The sequence below is a fragment of the Pezoporus occidentalis genome, unplaced genomic scaffold (assembly GCF_034315485.1).
Source record: "Pezoporus occidentalis ecotype Australia unplaced genomic scaffold, CSIRO_AGI_Poc_V1 ctg89, whole genome shotgun sequence".
Classification (NCBI taxonomy): Eukaryota; Metazoa; Chordata; class Aves; order Psittaciformes; family Psittacidae; genus Pezoporus; species Pezoporus occidentalis.
In genome coordinates, this window is record NW_026916253.1 from 412756 (window position 1) to 429779 (window position 17024).

The 17024-nt window shown below is 39.4% G+C and overlaps 1 long non-coding RNA gene across 1 annotated transcript; it reads left to right on the forward strand.

The window, feature by feature from the left end:
• Nucleotides 1-1988: 1988 nt before the first annotated feature.
• LOC134156653 (uncharacterized) lies at nucleotides 1989-17024 on the forward strand. The gene is made up of 4 exons (XR_009962010.1): nucleotides 1989-2119; nucleotides 11102-11181; nucleotides 13047-13222; nucleotides 16062-17024. It is a non-coding gene; the product is annotated as an uncharacterized LOC134156653 (long non-coding RNA).

Genomic DNA, 17024 nt, shown 5'->3' on the forward strand with positions numbered 1-17024 from the left:
GCTTAGTATGACATTTTCTTGAGTCACTGGTATAAGATGCTTTAGTGTTTCTTTCTGTTCAAATTATGCTCTATCCATATTATGCTGCAAATATACTTCTCTTGAACTTTGTTCTTTTAACTGCAGCTGGTTCAAGTGCCTTTCTAATGCTTGCTCTTCTAATGTATATTTTTTCATGACTAGGTGCCTTTCTGTAATGAGCTCCTTTCTTCCATGCTTTGACACATAAAAGTATCCTGGTTTTAAAGTGTGATATTTAATAATGTTTTGCCAATTTTAATATAAAAACTCAAATAGCATTATGACTGACTTTTTGAGAAAACCTTTGGATGATTTGTGAACTTTTGGTCTTAGATTTTTTTATCCAAGAAGTAAATGATTTTAAGTAGTATAATGATTTTTGATTAGTTAGTTATTAAGTAAACCACTTGGCATGATACTCTAAAGAATAAGGAAACATTCTGACACATAAAAGTAGAAAGTAACTGTTGTGATTTAATGGCCAACAGAAAAGGTTTTTTCTTTTAAGATTTTTATTTTTCTCTTTAGTAAAGGGAAATTGAAACTAGGTTTTGTTTTTTATACTTAACATGCCCTTTCCTATTAAATTATTATTCACCTTGACATATTACTTTGGTTAAAGAGAAATGGGAAGAAGTTGGCTGGGAGGGGCCGATAGCTGTTCAGGGATGGGATGAGCATCAGTCAGTGGGTGGTGAGCAACTGTATTGTGTGTCACATGTTTTGGGTATTTTATTCCTTTCTGTTATCTCCCTTTTCATTGCTATTAGTACTATTATTATATTTTACTTCAATTACTAAACTGTTCTTATCTCAACCCACAGGTTTTACCTTTTTCCCATTGTCCTCCCCATCCCACTGAGAGTGAGGGGAGAGAAGTGAGTGAGTGGCTGCATGGTACTTAGTGACCGGTTGGGGTTAATCCATGACAATGCTGATTTAATCATGGTTACCATATATTTTAATTACAATTTATTTATGTTATTTTAGTTTTTTTAATTGTTATAATCATAAGCTGTTTTCTTTCATTGTGTTTGCTTCATTGCAAGTATCAATGCCTGGTCTATGACAGACTTTTTCACAGGGTATTGTTTGTTACATGGTTCTGAATTGAGGCAGTTGCTTCTAAATGAAATTCCTTCATAGGAGTAATAGTGTGTAGCTCATACATGGGAAGAGAACTTAAATCAGACCCGAAACACAAACCGTGAATTCTGTAACATTTTGTATCACTTTTACAGTCATTTACAAGATTTATCTTATCCAGAGCATTAAAGCATATCAGATGTATTGCTGGTTTCCACAGAGAGTTAGATGTGTTCTGTATCTGTGCAGCAGCACTGCGATCACGTGTCATCTTGCTTTTGACATTTTTAAAACAGTTTGACTGCAGCTGGCGTGTGGTGGTGGTGTTTTCCATTGATGTTAATTGCAGGCATAAGAGATGGCTGTTGGGAAATATAGCCCAAATATAACTGTATATTTGTTGTTATTAGATTTGTGTTAGTGTTTGAGCTGCTGATATGCAGAACTGAGGGTCTTCTCTTGGCACAATCTGTGGGTGTGTGTGACTGTAACTTTGACCTCTTTTGCTGTTTTATTGAGATTTTACCTGGGTCTATAAGGACATGCAAGCCAAGCAAGATTGTGTGCTGCTGTACTTCAGGTAGCTGCAGTCCTCAGAAGTTCCTCTGGTCAGGATGTGGGCTCTTCTAGTTTTGCTGTTAATTGGATGATCATTATCTGTTTCAGCCTCATTTCCAGCAGTTGTTTATTCTCGTTTAGGTGCTCTCCATCTAAGCTTCTTTGAACTATACTTCTAGAATACTTTCTTCTTATTGCACTCTTTCAGATGTGAAGTATAATAGACAACATGTTCAGTGAACATGCTCATTTAGGAGGTGTTTGTTTTGGCTGTTGGAAAAAAATCAATTTTTTTTTTCTTTTTTTCTCCAACAGGTTTTATATCATGCCATTTAGGATCATATTGATCCAAGAACTATAAGGCATTACTTCATTGAGGCCAATGGAGATAATTCTTCAATAGCCATAATTCCACTTGTCTGAATGCTACAAAAATTGACTTCTAAATCACCAGGTAAGCCTGGGAATTTCCTTATTAGTTTCTTTACTATTAATTTTTTGTTAGGATAGGTCAGGAAGGCTGAGCAACCATTCCTATAGGTAAGGGACATGGGTGGCCTGGTTTTCAACTCTCAACTTGTCATGTTTCCAGTGCTGACTCCAGACTTTGACCTGGGACAGGTGGAACATGGACTAAATGATCACAGAAAGCTTAATGTTTTGCTAGGCCTACACAGCAGTCTGCATGTACCTTTCTTCATTTCTATTCCCAAAACCAGCTTTTGGAGCACAAAGTTCTTTCAGGAATTAACCAGATTTTTGCTCCTCTTAATGCTTCAGGGGTTGTATTTCAGGTGTGTAACTGGTCAGATGTTTCTGTTGCACAAGTTCTTCCTTATCCTGATGTCAGTAATGATGGGAGTAGGAGTTGGGGAAAGAAGGATGCTTTAGCCAGCATCACAGTAAAAGCTCTCCCCTCTCTGTAGTCTCTCAGGAATGGGTCTGTGCTTGGCTTGTTGCCATGCTAGTTCAAGTGGGACATTATAACTCTGTCTGCGATCTGGACTCATGGCTTTAAGGTTTGTTTGGGTTTATTTTGAAAGACTTGGATGCAGCTGTCTCAAATTTCCTCTTGAATGTTCATTTGGCCTTGCTTGTAATGAGCTGAATTTCATATTGCCTGTACTGTACAGTCTGCTCGCCACACAAATCTTAACAGCTTTAATAATTCCCCTAACCATCCAATTAGACTAATAATAAAGGCTTAATTACATATCCAGTTAATCATCAGATTTGTTCACTGAATGGCTTTAATTGGTAGATAGAGCTGTTACACTACTTCGGTTTGAAAGCTATCCCCCATTTTTGCTCACAGCTATATCCACCCAATTGTTTTTATGACTGGGACTTGACCAGCATTTATTAAGCCAATAAAAAGGCTCAGGAGCAAAGGAAAAATCACCCAGTCCTGTGGCAACATCCTTCTATCTCTGGGTGCCCGTGTTCAAGCCAGAACCTCTCTTTACGGTGCTCTATACTGCCTATGTTGAAGGAACTCCAAATAGCAAATGGCTGCTTTACAGGTTTCCAAAAATGAAGCTGTTCTGTATTCTGCCCAGGTAATTCCCTCAAAATGACTGTTAAAGACTCTGGGACCTGGAAGCCCCTTGGCTTTGTAGGATTCAATAATGCACCACCTAAGCCATTTTGAAATAGATACTTCAGTAGCCCTGAGTCTTTTCTTATTATGGAAACACATAAATTGGCTCATCCTGTAAAACCCTTCAGTTTTAAAAATGTAAAACCTAATTGCCTTATGGACATTCAAAGAATGGAGGCACTTCTCTGGGGAGATTTTGCACTGAACCAAAAGATGACAGAACTACTTACTGATTAAAAAGAAAAGAAGAGTTAACCTCTTGATGCCAGTTGTCAGGATTTCCCCTACATATATTTCTGCCTGGATTAATTGCTACTATATTTCTACACCACACAGTTCTTCATTTTCTTAAGGGTTGAATGGGGTAACTGGTTACAGAAACCTCATTGTCCCAGTCATGTTCCCTTCATGCTTTCAAATCAAATGCCCTGTACAATTGCAAAATAATTTCCTTCCTTTAACAAGCCTTCCAGTATCCTGAGTTCAGAAGACTCGTGTTCAATATTGAGCTTTAGCTCAGAATATTGACCTTCACTGTATTTTATGAAGGCATCATTTAAAACTACCTTAGGTGGGAGAGCCTTCTAATATGTCAAGAATAATTATTCTGCCTTTGCATAAATAATCTGTTATCAGAGGAGAAGAAATGGGGATATTTTTAGCAGGCTTTACACCCTGGGGAGCTAAATGACACAAAAAATGAACTTTCAAAGTCTTGGTCTATAGAAAAAGGAGCAGTGTGTGACAGCAAAAAAAAGTGAATTTCTGTGAATTAGTACAACTCATTATTCGTGCCATACACACTCGCTGTAGTACATTCACTGCACTGTAGCTAGAATATAAAATAAACGCTGGCAGCTGCCTCCCTGGCCTCAGTGGCAGCCGCTCTGATTGGATGCCACCTGCAGCATGGCAGCGAGCATCAAGGAGCTGCGAGCTGGGGAGCATGCAGAGCGACTGTTCCTTAAAGTGTGTGTCACAAGTTACCTTTAAATATATTTAAGTGGTTTAAGCTTAACAGGAGCCTCAGTTCCCCCTTGCAGCTCTTTCAAGGGGGAGAAGAGGTGTACGTATAGATCAATAGCACTTTGACAAACTGCATTTCCATAGCTGGATCCCTTTTATTTAAAAAAAAAATAATAAATAAATAAAAATTCAGAAAATACACAGAAGCTGAACCCCCAGTATGAGAAATGATCCTACTTCAACATTCTTATCTTTAGAGTCCTGGATTTTGGTGCAGGAGCTATAGATTTGTTTAGTAGTCATATTGCACATAAAGATTAAATGTCAGTGATAGTACAGTGTATAACCTTTCGATTAACTTCTCTCCAGATAATTAATGTAGTTACTCATAATGTGCATGTGTTGGATGGCTGCACGCAAAGAGTTGTAGTCAATGGCTCAATGTACGGCTGGAGATCAGTAACAAGTGGTGTCCCTCAGGGATCTGTGTTGGGACCGGTCTTGTTCAATATCTTTGTGGCATAGACAGTGGGATTGAGTGAGCCCTCAACAAGTTTGCTGATGACACCAAGCTGTGTGGTTTGGTTGATACACTGGAGGGAAGGAATGCCATCCCGAGGGACCTTGACATGCTTGTGAGGTGGGTAGATACCACCTCATGAAGTTTAACCATGCTGAGTGCAAGGTACTACACCTCGGTCGGAGCAGTCCCAGGCACAGCTACAGGTTGGGCAGAGAAGAGATTCAGAGCAGCCCTGCGGAGAAGGACTTGGGGGTGTTGGTTGATGAGAAAATGAGCATGAGCCGGTTTCAGTGTGCACTCACAGCCCAGAAAGCCAACTGTATCCTGGGCTGCATCAAAAGGAGCGTGACCAGCAGGTTGAAGGAGATGATCCTGCCCCTCTACTCTGCTCTTGTGAGACCTCACTTGGAGTATTGTGTGCAGTTCTGGTGTCCTCAACATAAAAAGGACATGGAACTGTTGGAACAAGTCCAGAGGAGGACCACGAGGATGGTCAGGGGACTGGAGCACCTCCTGTATGAAGACAGGCTGAGAAAGTTGGGGCTGTTCAGCCTGGAGAAGAGAAGGCTGCATGGAGACCTCCTAGCAGCCTTACAGTATCTGAAGAGGGCTATAAGGATGCTGGAGAGGGACTCTTCATTAGGGACTATAGTGACAGGACAAGGGGTAATGGCTTAAAACTTAAACAGGGGCAGTTTAGATTGGATCTAAAGAGGAAGTTCTTTACTGTAAGGGTGGTCAGGCACTGAAACAGGTTCCCCAGGGAGGTTGTGAATGCTCCATCCCTGGCAGTGTTCAAGGCCAAATTGGACAGAGCCTTGGATGATATGATTTAGTGTGAGGTGTCCCTGCCCATGGCAGGGGGGTTGGAACGAGATGATCTTAAGGTCCTTTCCAACCCTAACTATTCTATGATTCTATGATTCATGATACAAATTTAGTACTTTTTTTTAATTGATTTTGAAAAATTCCAGGTCTTGCTGATCGAGCCCTGAGGTGCTGTGTAATGTCCTCATGGAGCAATATGCAATATATTGATATCCCAACAGCATCTAGGTAACTCCAAAACTAACACCTGTACCACCTCATCTCACATCCTTGTGTGTTCTTTTCCCTGGAACTGGAAGGGAAGTATTGGCATAGCCTGTCCTTTAGGAAAGGAAATGAAAAGAAGTACTGAATAGAGTTCACTCATTCCCTTGGTGCTTTCAAGGGCCAGTGAAGCCTTTTGGGAGTGCTACATTTGGTGTCCCCCTTTACCTGCCCTCTTTCTTCTCCTGGCTGGCTGCTAAGACACCTTCCCAGCAAAGTGCCTGAGCAGAGTTATATGTGTAAGCTCATGGCTCTAGAGGCACGTGGAGAGAGCAAGCAGGCTGGGTTGGACAGTCTACATATGAGGAAGGTGCAGAGTAGGCAGGTAACACTGCCATGATGTGCCATTACTGTACACCATGGGAAGAACTTCTAGAGCAGGTTTTGACTTCACAGATACAGCTTTAGAAAAGAACCAGAGATGCCTACATCCATCCATTGCCCTTGAAACCTTGTTAACACCTTGCTCACAAAGATTAATAGTATTGTGACGTAGAGTGCCCAAGTCTCAGGAGATGTTCAAATGTCCATTGCTTTCATACAGTAATAGCATGTAACCTTGTGTTTTCCATTTTCTTGCTTGCAGCAGCTGTAGGCTGTGGTATTTTTTCCTTCCACACATCTAAAGCATCTTCCTTCACTGTGTTTTAGCTGCTTAATTGGTTCCATTTGAAGAGACAATGGCAGATTTAAGGCTATTCCTGTTAGGATGCTTGCTTACACTGGGTGCTGCAGGCCATAATGACATAAACCTCTGAGTGATTAAAAATTTTCCTTTAGACGTAACCCTAGTTTAACAAACTGTTCCAAAAGTTGAAAGGGGTCAGTATATAAAATGGGTAAAACCAAAGTGCCTACTTTTTCTCATTACATTTGAATGTGAATTTTCCAGAGGACACTGCACTCCATTTGCAATAATGGAAAGAGTTACATCCCTCCAATGTTTTTCCTGTAAATGAAAAGAACTAGAGGTAATCCATGATAAGGGGTATTTTTCTGATAATCTTCCATTACTCTCTTAAAAAGTGTCATTACCTGTAACTGTAGTATGCCTCTTATTGAGAAGAGAACATAAATAAGGAGACTTTCCTTATTAGGAAGTTGTTTCTAGGACTATTGCTTTTCTCCACCATTCTGTGTTGCTACCACTGTCCTTGGACTCCATTAAAGGTAACACAGTGCCCGTTTATTGCCTTGCTGAAGCCCAGTGCTGCCTTCTGAACTGTGGGACCCTTATCATCTGTTTTCAGACAAAATGATTTTGTTAGCTTAAATATTTTAATGCTTTTTAAAATAAGGAACTTAGCAGTTCTCTGGTTATTTGTGTCTGCCATACCCTGTTCACTGTAATCAGGCTGAGATTCCTCATCTGTCCCTGCCATTATGCAGTGTAACACGTTACTTACAACCATATCAGGAATCTTCCTGGTTTACGATGGTTCATTAAGTGCATACAATTAAGCATCTGTTCAAACTCAAATGTTAAACTTTATGGCATTTGGGTTGACAATCAAGTGTGTTCAGTACAAATGCCCATTTCAGTACTTGTCTTTTCAATATTTCATTATGTCGTCTTGAAATTAGTTTTTTAGCCTTTTCTCCTGACCCTTTCAAATTCTGCCCTGGGAGAAATGCTTGGTTCTCCCAAAACATTCACAGTTCTGGCCTGGCCTGTCTCGTCTCTGTGACGTGTCGATTCTTGCCTCCCCTGGAAATTATATAAGCTTTGAGACCTTTCGTTTTTCACATTTGGCATCACACATTATTTCCTTCTCCATGTTTATTCAGGTCCAATTAAAACTGCTAAGTGTTTGCTTTTATTTTTTTCACCCACAAAAGCAGTAATAAGTTCTTAGAAAGCTCACAGATCTGCAAACTGTACTCTTGCTAAGTGAAGTTGTCTTGTGATCCTAATACTGTGATTCTTCCTTTTCTCAGTGTGCATCCTTCTGCTTTCCTACTGCTCGTCATGGTCTTGTCAAGCATTCAGATGTAAGCTCTTCAGGGAAGGGCTTTATGTTTTAATATGTTTCTTTATAGCTGCTGGTGCACTGTAAGAATAAATGAATGTTCAAGGTCAGTCTACTAAAGTTTATTTGATGTGCCAAAACTCTTCTCCTGCACTTTGGATCCAGAAGAATGAACAAAATCAAAGATTTATATCTACCAGACTTAACTGCCAAGTTATGAATGTAAAACTACCACAACAGTGGTCTAATGTTTTTTTTTGGTGCTCACCTTATCAAAGGCCTGTTACAGCAGAGACAACCCATTTGAGCCATGATCCTTATGCTGAAGGACACAAACGGGGCTAAGAATGGCTGTCTGATTTGGCCTCTCAAGGAATTATACAGGAACTCTAGGCCATATTTCTCATTTAAATCATGCTTTTCATCACCCTGGAGCTCTCAGGAGAAACAGAATATTTGTGAATCAGTGTTAGCACAAACTTTCCCTACAAAATTATATATTGGCCATGTAGTAGAAGAACCTGGAAGATTTGGGAAGCTGGGGTTGATACATATAAACACCTAAAAAACAAGTACAGCCTAAGAGGTCTGAAGCTTCTGACTATCTTCCAACATTGTATGTGATGATCTTTGTTATTTTTTATGTAACCCCCCAGCACTTCATTCCTCTTGTTACTTACATGTGTATAAGTATCTTTGTCCCCTACTTCAGCCTGCTGGGACTCCTGGCTAAGCAGGAGGTAACTCATTTCCTTCCTTTCTTCTCTTTTGTTTCACATTAGCAGGCCTTAGTTCCTTTCTTTTTTGTTTGATTGCCCCTTATTTTGGCTTTTGACTCCCTCTACCAATCTGTAGCTGCAGCCCAGGAGCGGGACTGGGTGATGTCTATGGCAGACTGTGCCTGCTTAGCTGACTGCCTCCTCTCTGTGGTGGTTTTGGACCAACTCTGCTCTTGCGCCTGCCTCCCCTGTGGGGCTGCGCAGCCAGGCATGCAGCCAGGGCCAGGACACTGGGTTTGAGCAGCTGCCCAGGAAAAGTGGTTGATCTCCTTTCTAGTTCAGCATTCAGAAAAGTCTTTCCAGCATCGAGCAGGAAATAAATATCTCAAAATGTAGGACAACTCTAACAACATTTTGCAAAAGGCAGAAATTAGAAGGCATCATCATGAAGTTGCTTTCTACAGTGTTTATGTTTTCCTAACTTCACTGTTTCAGACATTTTCATCTTGGAAATATGTTAGTGTGAAATAAAATTCAAAATGCCAGGGAAAAATCCACTAGAAGAAAATACAGCAGAAGCAGGCTAATATATTTTTTTTAAGTGCTTACTTATTTGGAATCTTAACTTTTCTGTCTCCTTAACACATGATGTGATCTGCAATCTGTGTGTTTCTCTTGTGTCCTTTTTTAGGATTGAGACGTTTTCTGTTCAGGCACCCATTTAGAGCGGTGAACTGGCATCACAGTAGTTGTCATTTTAGGGCTGGCTTTTGTCAGTCTACATTGGTAGAATGTAGAAGGTCTCTTTTCTGCATATAGATTTTATCTAAAATCTGATGAGTTTGGAGAATTAATCAATTGCTGTCTGAAGTTTTACTGTCTGAAAAGATGCTCTCGTGATTATGTTTGTTGAAAATTATTGATGGAGTGCTACAGTAGTAGACACCATGTAAATCAGGTGGGTGCTGCCAAACCATGTAGTCAGAGGTGCTCTGTGTTGGAGATACAGCTCTTAATGCGGGATTTGGATTAGCCTGTGCAGGAGCCAGGTCTGATAAACCCCCTGGAGTCTTCAAAGATGAAGTCACTGAATTTTTAAAATACATTGTCTATGGCTCTAAAAATGTCAATAATAACATGTATTTACCTTCATTTTAATTTTAGTTTTTTATTCTCACCACTGTGGCTAAGCATCTATTGAAGCTGAAGTTGTTCTTTCCCATTTTGCAATTATTACCTCCTTTATTTGTCTGCCATTATGGCATCTCTCTATTGAATAGGCATTTGGGGGTCCCTGCTGCTGTACATAAGCACGGTACATTTCTGATTGGCATCTCCCAGAGAGTACCCAGTGCTGCTTACATGGGCTGATAGAATGGGCTACAGCCCTTCCTCACTCACAAAATCTGTCCTGAGATATTTGAATAGCTAAAATGGAAGCTTGGTTATTTTCTATGGGAATTACTGCTCATGTATAACTGGGAAGAGGGGAGAAAATAATGTAGCAAGGAAAGCCTTTAGAAAGAGAGAAAGTAGGTGATAAAAATAGGGCATTTCCCTGACTGAATTTCCAGGCTGTACAGCAAGAGGTTTCACTCCTCCTTTTTCTGACCTTAAAAAAAAAAGGGGGGGGAATGGAGGGATGTTGGTGTGTCAAAACAATATTGGAGGTTTCTTAATAGATTTGAAATACAGCTCAAAAGACTTGTATTTTATTTTGCTGTTATTGATTACACTAGAAATGGATGCAGCATGTTTTAAGGCATTCTGTAATTCTAAGGCATGAGATAGTCCCCATCACAGATCCCATGAACCTGGGAACTGGTTAGAAACCTGGCACTGTAATTCTCGAGTTATACATTCCCTGTTCTTGCCACTATCAACTTGATCTAAACTGGGCATACAGTGTAGTAATAGTTCTGAGATTAATGTAGTTAGTAAAAATAATAAAAAAAATCCATAACCAGTTGTATTGGTAAATTAAAAATATGGATTTTTTTTTATGAGATGAAAGTGTGCAAATATGCTGTGAAAATGAATGTGCATGAAGTAGAAATGTATGTGAGTGTCCAACATAAATTGTGTATGTAATATAAAATTGTTTAATGTCTAGTGATTTCAGCTATAAGTGAGCCCCATCTGGTGGTGATATAAAGAAACAACTAAAGTTGTTACTGCAGGAAAAAGATTCACAAAAAAATCTGAATCTCTTTTCAAAAGATCAAAGATTTAACTATATAAATTATATATATAAATCTAGAGTAAATATAACCTCTACACTTTTTAAAAATACTCAGCTCAACAGTGCAGATTAATAGCTATATCTTCATAAAAAATTCAAAAGCATTGTTTTTGAAAGTTTGCAGATAGTTTTTGTCTTTTGTCAGGATTGAATTTTAATGCGAATGTTTGCTTGCTGTCTACTAACTTTTTCAAATTTCTGATTCAAATAAATGTCAACTATTTCTTCAAATTAGTGAAACAGTACTGGACTGGCTTTGTTTATGGTCTCGATCACTTCCTGGAAATAATTACCACAAGTTCCTGTGGTTTTTTTGTACAACAGAGTAGCAGTGCAGCAGCTAATGAGGACAAGAAGAGCAATTGGAAGGGTAGCACTGACAGTGCATGTTTATGAAATTCAAGGTAGGCATCTCCATGGTATTTCTCCTCTGGAGCTGTTCTGTGTTGATTTGCCTTCAAGTCTAGCAGCAATCGTTAAAGAGTTAAGGATTGTCACACAGTGTCTGTTTCGGTGTGACTCCAGGGGAAGACTCTGCCATTAGGGTGGTAAACATTCTGGGTTTCACCTTTGCATAGAGTCCCCATTACAGCAAAAAACTAGATGATATGCAGTTCTTAGGAGCTACGTCGCATGGCTGCAATGGGTTGAAGCCTTGAATGGAACCTCTCTAGCAGCATGATAACTGGGTTTGGAGTAGACATCCAAAACAATCAGTTTCAGTTCTTTATTATTTTGCAGGAAGGAGTTCAATTCTCATTTATTTCCCAAAATACGCATATTTTTACACCCTTCCTCAAGTTTAACTATTTATAGCTCTATATAGATTTGTATGTCCCATATTGGAATTTACCTAATGTAAAACTGATTGATTATGTGTTTTTATAAATGCAGTTTCTAAGTTTATTACACTTACAAATATTCAGGTTTTTGGCGAGTTGTCACATGAGTCAGGGAGTGCCTGCACTTTGCTGGTGTGCTCAACATAGGGGTGAAAAGCAGGGGCTGCTGGGGACCTGTGGTACCAGCACGAAACCTGGCTGCCCATTTTTCCCTTTTTACATGCTGTTAGTCTGTTCTCTCTCTTTTGTTAACGTTGCACTCATGTTTTTACTTGTTCCAATACAGCATCATCTCTGTGGCTAAATGTTTCAGGTTTTGTTTCTTTCTTTTGCATTTACCCCTGACATTTTAGGGAGAATTACAGGGGAAGAGGTGCTGCTGCTGAATTCCTTTAGCCAGGAGAAAATGGATGTTGTGTACTTGAGAGTTCTGTATATGTAGTTGAGAAGTTAGCATCACATACGGTACTAGTCACTAGTGTGCCAACTTCTCTTTTACTGGTCTTCCATTATGGTTCTGTTAGTTCTTGCTAAATCTCTCTGTTCTAGTTTTTGTTAATGAACTGTATGGCTTCCAGCTTACCTGTTAATTGTTTCACGAATTTCAGGATCTCTTTCAGTACATGCTGTTCTTCTGAATAACTTAGAAAGGATTTTCTGTTTGAGAACACCTTGGAAGACTGAGAAATTGAGTTACAGCTAAGCTAACCATGCATTTTGCATCCCCACTTGAACTAATATTTAGACCATTTTATGCTATCTAGTGCTGTGAATTTGCTGTGAATCTCCATAGAGAAGCTATTTCATGAAGCTCTGTGTATGGGGATTTTATGAGCTCTTTCTTTTCCCTTCAGCACTATCTTCCTGCGCTGTACAAATTGTGTAGACTTAACCCTTTTCCCACTTTGCTGGAGGGCTGAGAAGGCTGTGACTTTGATTCTGAGTAGCCCATTTCACACTGCAGTACTCAGCATTTCTCATGGAGACTAATTTCATGCCCGTATTTACTGTTCCCTTTTGACCTGTTTCAACTGTGACACCTTAAAAACCATGCTTCTTAAATTGCTGTGGTGGGTCGACTCACCAAAGCTGCTCTATCACTTCCATCCTGAGCTGGACAGGGAAGAGAAAATATAATGAAAGGCTGGTGGGTCAGGATAAGGACAGGCAGAGATTACTCGCCAATTACTGTCACAGGCAAAACAGACTCGACTTGGGGAAATTAATTTATTACTAAACAAATCAGAGTAGGATAATGAGAAATAAACTAAACCCTTAAAAACACCTTCCCCCCACCCCTCTGTTTTTCCCAGGCTTCACTTTACTCCCAAATTCTCTGTCTTCTTCCACCCAGAAGCACAGGGGATGGGGAACAAGGGTTGTGGTCAGCTCATCACACGTTGTCTCTGCTGCTCCTTCCTCCTCAGGAGGAGGATTCCCCACACTCTTCCCCTGCTCCAGTGTGGTGTCCCTTCCCAGGGGAGACAGCCCTCAATGAACCTCTCCAATGTGAGTCCTTCCCACAGGCTGCAGTTCTTCACAAACTGCTCCAACGTGGGTCCCTTCCACAGGGTGCAATCCTTCAGGAGCAGACTGCTTCAGTGTGAGTCCCTGGTGGGGTCACAAGTCCTATAGCAAACCTGCTGCAGCACGGGCTCTTCTCTCCATGGGGTCACCGGTCCTGCCAGGAGCCTGCTCCAGTGCAGGCTTCCCACAGGAGGAAGGTCGCAACCCCCTTTGGGCATCCCTGTGCTCCAGTGTGGGGTCCTTGAAGGGCTGCAGGTGGAGATCTGCTCCCTCTGCTGCCTGAAGCACCTCCTCCGCTCCTTATTCACTGACCTTGGGGTCTGCAGAACTGTTTCTCACGTATTCTCAGTCCTCTTTCTGGCTGCAATTGCTGCTGTGCTGTGTCAACCTTCTTAATGGTGTTATCCCGGAGGTGTTACCACCACCACTGACAGGCTCGGGACTTTGCCAGCAGCAGGTCTTGGAGCGGCTTGCATTGGCACCATTTGACACAAAGGAAGCTTCTGGCAGCTTCTCACAGAAGTCACCCTTCTAGCCCCCCTGCTACCACACCCTTGCCACACAAACCCAAAACAATAGCAATGAAAGTGGAAGTTTGTAAGTGTCATTTATACAATGGAATTGCTTATGAACTGTTAATTGTGGTGGCTGCAACTATCATACTGTGTGTAGTCAAAGTTGCATTTCATTAAGATATTAGGTCTCCAAAACAAAAATAACACCAATGTCCCTCTAGGAGTCAAAGTTATCCATTTCTGGCTTAGACTTAAGTAGATGCATCAGTGGCAGATTAAGTTTTAGTTTGGTTTTGAATTGATACTAGTAGCTGTTGAAATTAGAGTTGCCTTTTTTTTTTTTTAACAGCAATGCATTGTTTAATAATACAACATCATTCTTCTTTTCTACCTTTTGTTTTTAAAAATAATTTTGTATTTTGTTTTGGTTTGCATTTCCTTTCACACGATATATATATGACACTTAAGTTTGGAATTTTTGTCTTCATTGGCTGGTTTTGACACAAAACCTAATCAGGTTCAGAAGTGGTCCCACACCTGCTTTGTGTCACAGATTTTTTGAGATCTGCTTATCATTCTACTAAGGGAACACAACAGAATCTGTTATGTGGTGCCTTATGAAGCCTGGTTTTCGTATCACTAGGAAAACAAGAGCTGTGAAAGAGCAAATGGTTGCAGCCCATGGTCAGGAGAAAATATGAAAGTGGAAAAGGAAAGAGGATGGAGGGAGCTAATGTTGCCTCCCAGTGCAACTGCTATGTATTTCATATAGTAGCTCATGTAGTTCATTCTGTGTGCTTCAGTAACGTTATGAGTAGGCAGTAGTATGGTGTGGGCAATCAAGTTGAAGAGCAGCTAGCTAATTAAATGATGAATGATATCTTAGCAGAAAAAGCTAGACTCAAAACCATGTTCCGTCTTTCAGGCAGGGTAAATTATTCTCTGATAGAATAGGATTTTTGAAAACAGCGGGAAAAATTATAGAAGCATTAAGAGTCTACAGACCTCACTGATGGTTTATAGTGGGCACAGAAGTTTGAATAAAGCATTTTCAAACAGAACTAATTATTTGGCATAGAGGATTTTGACTATGACAAGAATGAGCTTATAAAGGTTTGACATTTTATGCAGCGTTGTAGGCAGAGGGGTGACTGAGTTTGGTCATTTGCTACTACGTATTTCCTTAGGAGATGGAGCACAATAATATTTGGAGCACATAACCATAAAACATAATGGCTAATCTTGACTGTTTTTAAGAAGCTTTGATTACCAAATTTCTATGTATTAGATCTTCTATCTTTTGTTACTGTATTTGGAGGGATACATATGGTAAATCCAACTTTATGAATGCACCCAGGGGAAAAAAAAGCAAGCTTTATAAAATTATTTTAATGTTAATTGATGTAAAGTACACTTTGAGGCTACGTAAGTAAGAAATGTAAATTGGTTATGTGGCATTTGTATACTGAAGAATTTGTATTGTTTCATTTACATAATGCAGTATGTCACTAAGGAGAGAGGTTATTGACCAGATCTTGGTTCAAATGGACTTGATTTCTAACCTAGGTCTTAAGGCTTTGTTTTGTGCCAGCTTTTCTGAATTGTTCCCTGCTGCCTGTGAGATATCTTTCATCAAAACCATATTATGTGGGAAAATGCAAGTTCTGTTAATGTTGAAAATTTCCACAAAAATATGCATTTTTAAAGGCAGAGGTTTTTTTTGGGGGAGGTATAAAGAAGTTCCACATTTCAATACCTTATTTCTTACATGCATAGTATAATATATATAATGTATGCTACTATAATTTAATATATATTGCATAAATACATATTACTTTATAGTATGCAGCATATATATCTCTCTTTTTTTTTTTTTGATCAAGTGTTAAAACTACTCATTGTATACAGGAAGCTCTCTGATCTAGAAGTTTACAAAAGACAGCAGGTTCCTTTAAGAATAAAAAATAGAGGTAAATATGAAACAACATTTCAGACCACAAAGTGTGTTTTCACTATTACTGTCAATAGGAATAAAATGTTTGTAAAGCAGAAACATTTAAAAAAAAATCACTTTTGCAATAAACTTCATTATTTCACACAAACGTATATCTACCTGTATATATGGATAAAGACAAACATTGAAAGTACATGTAATCCAGAAATTGTGGTAGTGGTTTACTTGATGTATTATTTTTAATTGAATTTCTTATTCTTTCCTTTGGTCAATTAATTTGTTTCCTTGGATATGTATTGCTTGGATATGTATAGGGGTAATCTACTGTTGGTACAAGCATTGCATTAGCAGCAGGGCAGACCTGAATTAATAATCATGTCCTTCATTTTTGTTTTTTACTGACGAGGGTTTTTTTTTCCTTCCTCCTTTTTTTTTTTACCCTAAAGAACCTGTTGTTGGTTGTTGCAAAGTATGTATTAAAATAACACACTTGGGCTCCAACTGGAAGAAGAGAGCTCCGTCAGTGCGTTAGAACTGGAGAAGGTAAGTACATCCAGGTGGTATAGTTTGTAGTTCTGCTTCAAAATCTGAAGGAATTAGCAAATGTCTTGCCTATTAAAGGCATACTTCTATTAGAACAGAAGTATAGTCACAGTGTTCTTGAATAAATTAAGGATCTATCCAAGGTACTGGAATGGGGAATGTTTTAAGTTTTGGTACTGCTTGAAATGGATTTTCTTATGCCTTGATTCTGATTTGACATTTTTCAGACTCATGTAACTGCATGACCTTTAATAAAATGACACCCGAGTGATACCTATGGTGGGGGGAAGAGAAAAACAGCAGGTCTCCTTCTCATCCCAGTGGCCTACGATCTCTCTGCCTCATTCACAAAAAACCATGGGAGCTTGAAAAAGCCAAGATTTCAACCAAAAGAAACCGTCATTCGAGTGAGTTGTCTAATGAACATAAAAACTAGCAAAGTTGGAAGATTTGCTTTTGTCTGTATGTGGTGATATCAGATGAGAAAACAGGATGTCTATTTTGGAAGCAGCTAACCTGTAACATGTACAAATCAATAGGAATTTTAACTCCTCTGTAACACTGATAAAAACCAATGCAAGTTTGTGGCACTTATTTAATTTTATTTGCCCTGCACGCCAATGGTGCTAAAAATAGATCACTGTCAAATATTGTGAAATATCAAGCAGAATTAAATCTCTGTGGCTATTAATTTTCCCCATGAATTTTGCTGCTTCTTAAATGAAAACATATTCCAAACTTTTTTTAACAAAGCACCTATTTAGGTCTACGTGGCTGGACCTCTTTGGTCTTCTATGTGTTTTTGACAATAGTGCCCACTCTGGCCAGAATGAACCTGAGCTGGTTACAAGTCAAAAGGCTGGCAT